At 43.8% G+C, this 9,055-nt stretch overlaps 1 pseudogene; it reads right to left on the reverse strand.

Moving 5' to 3' along the window:
* Nucleotides 1–4,129: 4,129 nt before the first annotated feature.
* On the reverse strand, nt 4,130–4,766 carry LOC100408160 (heterogeneous nuclear ribonucleoprotein D0 pseudogene; annotated as a pseudogene).
* Between the last annotated feature and the right edge of the window lie 4,289 nt (nt 4,767–9,055).

Here is a 9,055-nt window from a genome sequence, read left to right on the forward strand (position 1 = left end):
TGATATTTCTATTTTTTGCTATTTTGAATAAATACAACATAAAATTCTTGTATAAGGCTTTTTCTGTGGACATGTTTTTATTTTTATAGGATAAAATAAATTCCAAGTACAATTATGTAGGCTCCATGAAAGGACCCAGAACAGAGTGTGTAGTGTGTCATAATAGAAATCAGGGCTATTTTTGGTCCTGGGGCCACAGTGCTGCAGAGAGGTAAACTCACTTTCACCTCCAAACTCCTTCCCCAGGACATTTAGAATTTGCTGGAAAAAGTTGGACAGGGATGGAGCCAGAGTTTAATATTTTCTGACTGTGAAGAAGTGACTGCTTTTCTCTTTAGTCTATGTCTGTGGACATGTTGATGACATGCCACTCCAGGCAGGCATCTGGGACCCTAGCAATGGAGCCTCATGTCCCCACTCAGTGTGGCCTGGCAGAGATTTCTGATCCAAAGAAAACACTGTCACCCTGAGTCAGAGTATAAAGGTTTATGTCCCAGTCAAGGTTTCTGACCCATCACACACACATCCCCATTGACTCTGTGGGTTCAATATCTCCCCAGTAGTAAAATCCAGAATAAACAACCTTAACCAACTCTATCTTAGCTACAGAAAAGATTTACATTTATACAAAATAATACTCTTACAGCAGAAGTAGGGAGCAAATCAGTACATGCACCATCAGCCATATAATCCCCAAACAATCCTTTTTCTAGCCCTACCCCCCAAACTCAGTGCCTCGGAAAACAATAATTGTTTACTATTATCCCTTACAGTTCTGTGGACTAATTGGGGATAGTGAGTTGTTCTCTTCTGGGTCTCTCAAGTAGTTTAAATCAGATGGTGTTTGGCCTGGAATCATCCAAAAGGCTCGCTCACTAACAGGTCTAGACACTGATGTTGGATGACACCTCAGTAGCGGGTGCTGGGTAGAATGCTTACCTGGGGCCTTCCTGGGTGGCCATGGCTTCCTCCTGACTTGGCAGCTGGGATCCAAGAGCAAGCATCACAGGAAGAGAGAGCCAGGATGAAGAAGTAATTCTTTTTATGACCTAGCCTCGGACATCATCCAGTGCCACCACATTCTATTCAGTTGAGAGGAATTACCAAGGCCAGGCCACACTTAAGGAAAGGGGACTTAGGCTCCAACTCTTTCTGGGAGGCATGCCAAATAATTTTTAGATGTGGTTTAAAGTCATCAGTTATTTTTAAAGCCCTAGGCACTGTACCTCCATAGGAAAACAACACAGAGAGTCAGGGGCTTGGGTGTCTATGCTTAGAGAATGAATGTGTACGTGCTTAGAGATCCTGCCTTGCAGTTATCACCAGAGCTATGTTTCCTGGAAGATGCTACACGATGCCAGGATGCTGTTAAACACAGCCACCACCCCTGGCTGCTTGGTCTGTCTGGGCATATGCTGTGCTCACTGTCCCTATCATTAGTAAGCCAAAAGGGGCCCGTGTCACTCCCCAATTGCCTTTTTTCTCACAGCAACATGGAGTGGGACAAGGGAGCTTCTGGCATCCTTGGTGAGGGCGGAGGTCAGTGAGCCTAAGAATGTGCTAAGTGGCTGTTGGAGTTGAGGTTCTCTGTAACACTAAGGAAAGGAAGGTTGTGGCCGGCAGTGTCCATGTGGAAGATGTGAGTCAGATCTAAAGGAAACGATCCCTACTGTCACTTTCGATATTCTGTAACTCCCTATCCCTAAATCTAAGTCATGAGGCAGGACTTACCCCAGTAAGAGGAGCCACTTGCTAAGACAACAGCAAATGCCTGTGTCCTGTGTGGCCCAGTTCCCTTCCTCTGAGACATGACTGGCTGAAAAAGTCCTTGTTTTCTTGCTGTGCCCAAAAGTATGCATATGTGTTTCTGTGTGTGTGCGTGCATGACCATGGGCAGAAAATTCAATGGCAAAAAAAAATGCACCTATTGTACTGGGCAGGCGACGTAACTTTTCTAAGTCCCAGGTTGCTTTCCTGTGAGAGGAGAATTTTAATGCTGCCTGTGGACTTCTGCGAATGGATTTTGAAGCAGGAGGAGCTGCTGTTATTTGTGATCAGCACTGTATCGCAAGGAGGGCAGTGGGAGCCCCGCTGCAGGCTTCTGTAAAGAAAGCTGCTGGATGAGCGCTCCCAGTGGGGCTGCAGCTGGCACGTCTTGTCCTCTAGGATGCGGGGATCCAGTGTAGCATCCAAGGCTGGGCTGGCAGCCCCTCTGTCTATTCTTCAGCTGAATAAATGTCTTTCTTTTCTTAATTACCTCCTTGGGGGCTAAGCATGCTGGTTCTCAAGCTAAAGGGCTAGAGCACTGGCAAATGGGAATTGTGATAAAAAAGCAAGCCAGCCTTCAAGTGGTACTTCTTCCTAACAATGAAGGCTCTATGTACACCCTCTTCTTGTTAATAACTTCTACCCTGGTCCTACTTTCCTCACACAATCTTTTTAGGGGGTTTTGTTACAAAACATTTTGCACAGAAGTAGAATGGGGACAAAAACAGGGAATGTACTGATGCACTATTCCTTTTCAGGGAAGGAAGGGGGGATGGGGGAGGGGATGGAGAAGGAGAGGAGAAGCAATTTGCAAGCTCCAGGTTCTTAAGGGGGCATGACTAGTGCCATGACAGGAGGCTACACCAGCAGGATCATTGCTGTTGGGAATCCATCGCACCTGTGAGCCTGCACTCTCACAACCACCTGATCTGATCTCCAGTGAGCAACAGGAGTACTTGTGAAAACCCTGCAGGCCAGTTAGTCCACTGGCCTCTTTCAGCAGATGCAGAACCCAAGGTTACTTACACAACTCAAGAGGCATGTGGTCTGGAAAGCAACACTCCAGACTCCCAATGTAGGAAAGAGACTCGAAAACAGTAAAAAGAGCTAACCTTTTTGAAGTATTTACTTTTTCCAACCACTGTACTAAATGTTTGACACCATATAAGTTCTTTTGAGAACTCTAGGCTGGGTGCAGTGGCTTCCACCTGTAATCCCAGCACTTTGGGAGGCTGAGGCAGGTGGATCACCTGAGGTCAGGAGTTCAAGACCAGCCTGGGAAACATGATGAAACCCCATCTCTACTAAACACATAAAAAACTAGCTGGGCATGGTGTCACATGCCTGTAGTCCCAGCTACTTGGGAGGCTGAGGCAGGAGAATCACTTCAACCTGGGAGGCAAAGGTTGCAGTGAGCCAAGATCACGCCATTGCACTCCAGCCTGGGCAACAAAAGTGAAACTCAGTCTCAAAAAAAAAAAAGAACTCTGTATGGTAACCACGTGCTAACCTCATTTCACAAAGGAAAGAACTCAAACACAGAAAGTTAGAAACAATTTCCCATGTTTAGATGCCACAAAGTAAGGCGACAGGATGCCCCCAGTAGTTTGTATTAGAGCCTGCACCTTTATCCGCCACACTTTGGTAATAGTCTAGTCATGATAGCGGTTGCTGTTACCGATACCCTGCTGTAGGACAGGCTGTATACCAGGGGCTGTGCATGCATCATCCCTTTCAGCCTTTACGTCAGCCTTAGAACATCCATCTTTCACAAATGAGAAGAACTGACACTCAATCATTAAATCCAAGACCCTCTTCCACTTCCTTGTGCTCCTGAAGGCAGGGCGCCCTGGAGTGGCAAGGACATATATCTGACTGCTTTCCTTGCTTCTTCATTCTTAGCCAGTTGCATATGAATATCTCTATTATAAAAAAACTACTTTAAATCATTTTCGGTCTCCTAGGATGAAAGAAAGAAAAGCTGAAAATGTATCACTACTTATCCCATATCTAGATAGTTTATGTTCTCTTTTGATGTGGCTTGGGATGTCAAAGAGGATAATTACAGCCTGTTTGGAATATCAAGAAATGAGAAAAACGTATTGAACAGGGTAAGAACAGAAGTCTTCTTCTTTTTTTAATATATATACAAAAGGATTTATTAAAAAACCAGTAAGACACTACTAAGTCATGACACTGTCACACTGGGCTTTTAACACTAGACTTGCTCTGCAATACTAGGGGGAAGGGCATAAAACACAAATTGATTCTGAAGCATAGCAATTAAGAAATAAAACAATGAAAGCAAATTTCTTTTAATGAGAACTCAGAGTTAAACTTCAGAGGGACCCAATGTCATACTGCCATTCGGGGACTTGATACAAAAAATTTAGTCTGAACTGCTATTAGCAGGTGGCAGGAGCCACCTTCAAATGAACCTTCAAATTGGAAAATACTGCTTCACCACCTGTTGGGGATAAGTTGCAAATGGAATAATTTAGTATGGTTTGTAGCTATTTTGATGACCACATCGCCTGGATACCTTCCCATAACCACTCTGCTGGTCACCACCTCTTCCACGAGCTCTTCCTGCAAAACCTCCTCTAGATTCCCACTGTTGCTGTTGATGATACTGTTCCTTCGACATGGCTACTTTTATTTCACATTTTCTAAGACCAACACTTTGATATTTCTTCTTCATTTTCTTCACTGGTTCTTCCTTAGAGGTAATGAAGCAGAAGCCACACCTCTTATTGGTCTTGTTGTCCATGAGGAGCTCTACGGATTCCACCTCACCAAAACCACCAAAGTACTCCCTTATGTTCTCTTCAGGTGTATCTGGAGAAAGGCCACCAACAAAAAATTTTTAACCGGCTCTTTTGTTTTCATGACTTTGGCCCTTTTAGGATTGAACAGGGTAAGAACCTTCCCATTCAATTTATGTTCTTTCTGATCCATAACCTTATCTACACTCTCCGATTCTTTAAATAGCACAAAGCCAAACCCCTTTGATCGCCCTGTGATAGGATCTAACTTCAGACTGCAGTCTACAACTTCACCAAATTTGGAAAAGCAGTCCTTCAGATCTTTCTTTATAGTGTCCTGGCTAAGTCCTCCTATAAACATCTTCCATTCTTTCTGCTGTGCCGTCACTGTTTCAGTGTGTCACAGGGAGGAGTTTGAATGGCTGGTAGAGTGGCGGCTGCACTGTGTCACTGAGGGACCGTGGCAGGGTGGAGTCTGTGGTACTGGTGGTGCTGGAGGGTGATGGAAAGGCTCAGACTAGGGACTGCTCTCAACTTTGCGCCCGGCCACCGCCCATGCTTGCCACAAGTCGTCTTCTGTTTTATCATAAAGTATTTGGCTGGCCTTGTCCTGATTGCTGACAGGTGTCTTCTAAGTCTTTGGAATGATAGAACTGTCTGTTATTCAAGGCAGGCCCCTCAGATCACACCTGAGTTGAGTTTATGTTAATGAGGTGTCTCAAGTGGGCACCAAAATACTTTCAGAAAGGCCATGCTGGACAGAACAACTATGTGATTAGAGATTGGGGTTTTGAGCCAGCTGATCTTGGCCTAACCTCCTAGGAGAGGAGGGGGATTGGAGATTGAGTTTAATCGTGTGGCCGATGATTCAGTCAGGCCTATATAATTAAACTGCTGGAAAATCTGGCCCCTGAGGCTCAGGTGAGTCTGTCTGGTTGGTGATGTATGCAGTTGTGCTGGGAGGGGAAACATTCTGAAGACATGGAACCTTCATGTTCAGAACCCTCCAGAGCTCACCTGTGCAGTCTCCTTTTTAGTGGTTTAGGCTTGTATCCTTTTGCCACAATAAAACTAGGCACCCCACCCAAATGCCCATCGATGATAGACTGGACAGGGAAAATGTGGCACATATACACCATGGAATATTACACAGCCATCAAAATGATGAGTTCGTGTCCTTTGTAGGGACAGGGATGAACCTGGAAACCATCATTCTTAGCAAACTGACACAAGAACAGTAAATCAAACACTGCATGTTCTCACTCATAGGCAGGTGTTGAACAATGAGAACACATGGACACAGGGAGGAGAGCATCACACACTGGGGTCTGTTGGGGGGAAATATGGGAGGGACAGCGGGGGGTGGGAAGTTGGGGAGAGATAGCATGGGGAGAAGAGCCAGATATAGGTGAAAGGGAGGAAGGCATCAAATCACACTGTCACGTGTGTACCTATACAACAATCTTGCATGTTCTTCACATGTACCCCAAAACCTAAAATGCAATAAAAAAAAGAAAGAAAAAAAAACTAGGCAAAAAAAGAGAGTGCTTTTCTGAGTTCTGTGAGCTGCTCTAGCATATTGTCAAACATTAGGAAGCAGTAGGAACATCCACATTTGCAGCCAGTTGTTCAGAAGTCTGGGTGGCCTGGGAGCCCTCAATCTTGCAGCTGGTATCTGAAGTGAGAGCAGTCTTATGAGTCAAGGCTTTAACCTGTGATGTCTGTGCAAACGCTGAGTAGGTGGTGTCAGAAATGCATTCTACCTGTTTCTCCTCAAAGTGGAGATGTGCAAGAGCTTTTCAGAACAAAGAGTGAAGACTGAAAGTTCCTTTGCCTTTCCTCCTGGAAACACTCTCTTCTCCATCATCACAACAAAAAGAAAGCTACAAAGGACTACCTTGCAAGCTGATGTGAGAATTCATGTAAAAAGTAGATGGTAAGAGATAAGCAGATTGCGTAGCACATAGAAGGTCTTCAATACAATATTGAAATACAAAAACATTGCTCAACTGCCAAGGCATAGCCAACATTATGGCCCCATATATTCTCCCAAAATTCTGCTAGCCAAAGATCTCCATCTGAGTTGAGACACCCTGGGACCCTGAGAGAGCTAGTCCATCAAATAGAGTGACCCCGTGTCTGTTAGGGATGATGGGTTGGATGGGTTGTGGGAATCAGGAGGCCCCTCGTGACATGGAAGACAGCTGCTGCAGAGGCTTGTTGAGGGTGAGAGCCAGATTGCCAAGGCCATGAGAAGAGGGTGCTGAGGATGCAGGCAAAGCTTGGCTGGGCTGAGAGGAGAGCACAGCAGCGGGGCGGTGGCTTCAGAGAGGAGGAAGGTTCTTTTAGTTCAAAAATTTCCAACTCAAAGGATGAGAGGATCCAATGATAGTCAAGTGATTTCCACAAATGAAAGATTTTCTTTTATAATTCCCCAAACTGGTTTGTAAGAAGGAGACTCAATCCTAGCCTCATGCAAATCTGGAGCATTCACACCTAGGATTCTTTGTTCCAGTCCCAAGGAAGAAATTCATCAGTGTCACTTACGGATCATCTATCACATGTCAGGCATCTCATGGGCTTTATGTGTTAAGTAATGACAGCAGCTCCCCCAGGAAGGAATTCCTAGTTCCATTTTACAGGTGATAACTCTGAGGTTTAGAGAGTTCTCCTTATCTGCTCACAATCACCAAGGGAATTAGCAGAGGGCTCTGTTGGGTTCCCTTTGACCTTTTCACTACCCGTCAATACTTCTGTAGACTTGGTGGAAGAAGATGTGGGTACTTAAGCAAAGAATTCAGATTATTGAGTCCTCAAGGAGGAAGGAAGGAGGTTTATAGAATTGTGCAGGACGTAAAGAGGAGAACATGGATTTCAAGTGCATTCCTTGTCCCAAATCTTAGAGCTCCTGTGGTAGTTCCAAACCTGTAAAAATGCTTAAAACCAAGATGTGCCAAAAGCTAGAAACTGTTAAGAGATTTAGCTAATTGGCTAAACGAATTCAAAACTGAGTTATCAGCAACTGTTGAGAAGAATTCTGTTTGTGTGTCAGTTAGAGCTCTGAGCTGTTGCAGTGAAGTCGTGAGAAACCTCATGAAGCCTTACATAAACCACTTGTGACCCACTCACACATGGGAGTTTTAACTGACAGGACCAGTTCAATGCAGACATGGGGAGTCCAAATATAATCCACTCATGTACACTGAAATGTTCTTGGATCTATATTTAAGATGTAAAGAGAGTTAAGTATATTAAGTATAGAAGTATACTTAATATACTTAAGCATATTAAGTATGATACAGATGCTTATATGTAAGTGTGGGAGTGAATATTTAATGGTTTTCATGTCTAATGCTGGCTTTCTATTAAACATCATTCCCTTTTGCAGGTTTTGGGGGAGCTGGCTGACATATTCCATTTTAATCATCCCTAATCATTATCAGTCATGGGGTTTGGTTCCAAACTGGTATGAAGTGAGAAGGGACTACACACTGAGGCTGGAGGAGGAGCAAAACGTTACATGGAAGGGCAGAAGCAGGACAATTATCCATTGGGTTGACACATGGTCTCCATCCTCCATCCATCCATCTATCCATCCATCCATCCATCCATCCATCCATCCATCCATCCATCTAGTCATTCCATTAATACTTGTTGTCTTTTCACTTTCTTTTTACATTGTAGCTTCAATATACTTCTTCCTCTAAAATCAGCCAGAGAGGATGTTGTGTCAGGCAGGAAACAGGATGCAGAGTGGGAGGCAGGTGGGACCAGGAAGAAGTGTATTGTATGATGCTGCAGGGGTGCAGGGTCTGGTTCCATAGCTCCAGCTTCACAGCCTAGATCTCCCTCACAGCTGCCGAGTGAGTGTGGACAAATTGCCCCAGTGACAGCACCCCACTCCTCTGGACGTGCTGCCTCCCTCACCCTTTTCTGCATTTGAGATATGTCTTATGTTTTCTTCTGTAATAATCATGATTCGTGTTTCTTAACAGTTCATAAAACAGATGTCTTACAGTTATTAGTGCCAATTTCAATAAACAGAATATGAGCTTCCATTTTATTACATGTAAAATGCTAAAGATGATACTTAACTCACAGAATCCATAAGAGAAAAACAAGATAACATATATGAGATGATATATATGCCAACAAAATGCAGATGTTATTATTAAGTATTCAATATTATAATTATTAAGTGTCTGCAATTGGTGTTTCAGGCTAGCTTAAAAGCCACAGTTCTGAGAATGACATTTTCTAACAAATTTCCTGTTAACCTAAACTTTTTCTTTGTCACTGTTGAACATCAATTATCCATGGGGTTGACACATGGTCTCTGTCCTCTGTGCATCCATCTACTCATCCATCCTTCCATCCATCCATCCATCCCTCCATCCATCCACCCACCCACCCATACAGTCATTCCATTAATATTTGTTGTCTTTTCACTTTCTTTTTACATTTTATCTCCAATATACTTCTTCCTCTAAAGTCAGTCCTTAGTAGATTTCCATTTCCTAATG

Source organism: Callithrix jacchus, chromosome 6 (assembly GCF_049354715.1).
Source record: "Callithrix jacchus isolate 240 chromosome 6, calJac240_pri, whole genome shotgun sequence".
NCBI classification, from domain to species: domain Eukaryota; kingdom Metazoa; phylum Chordata; class Mammalia; order Primates; family Cebidae; genus Callithrix; species Callithrix jacchus.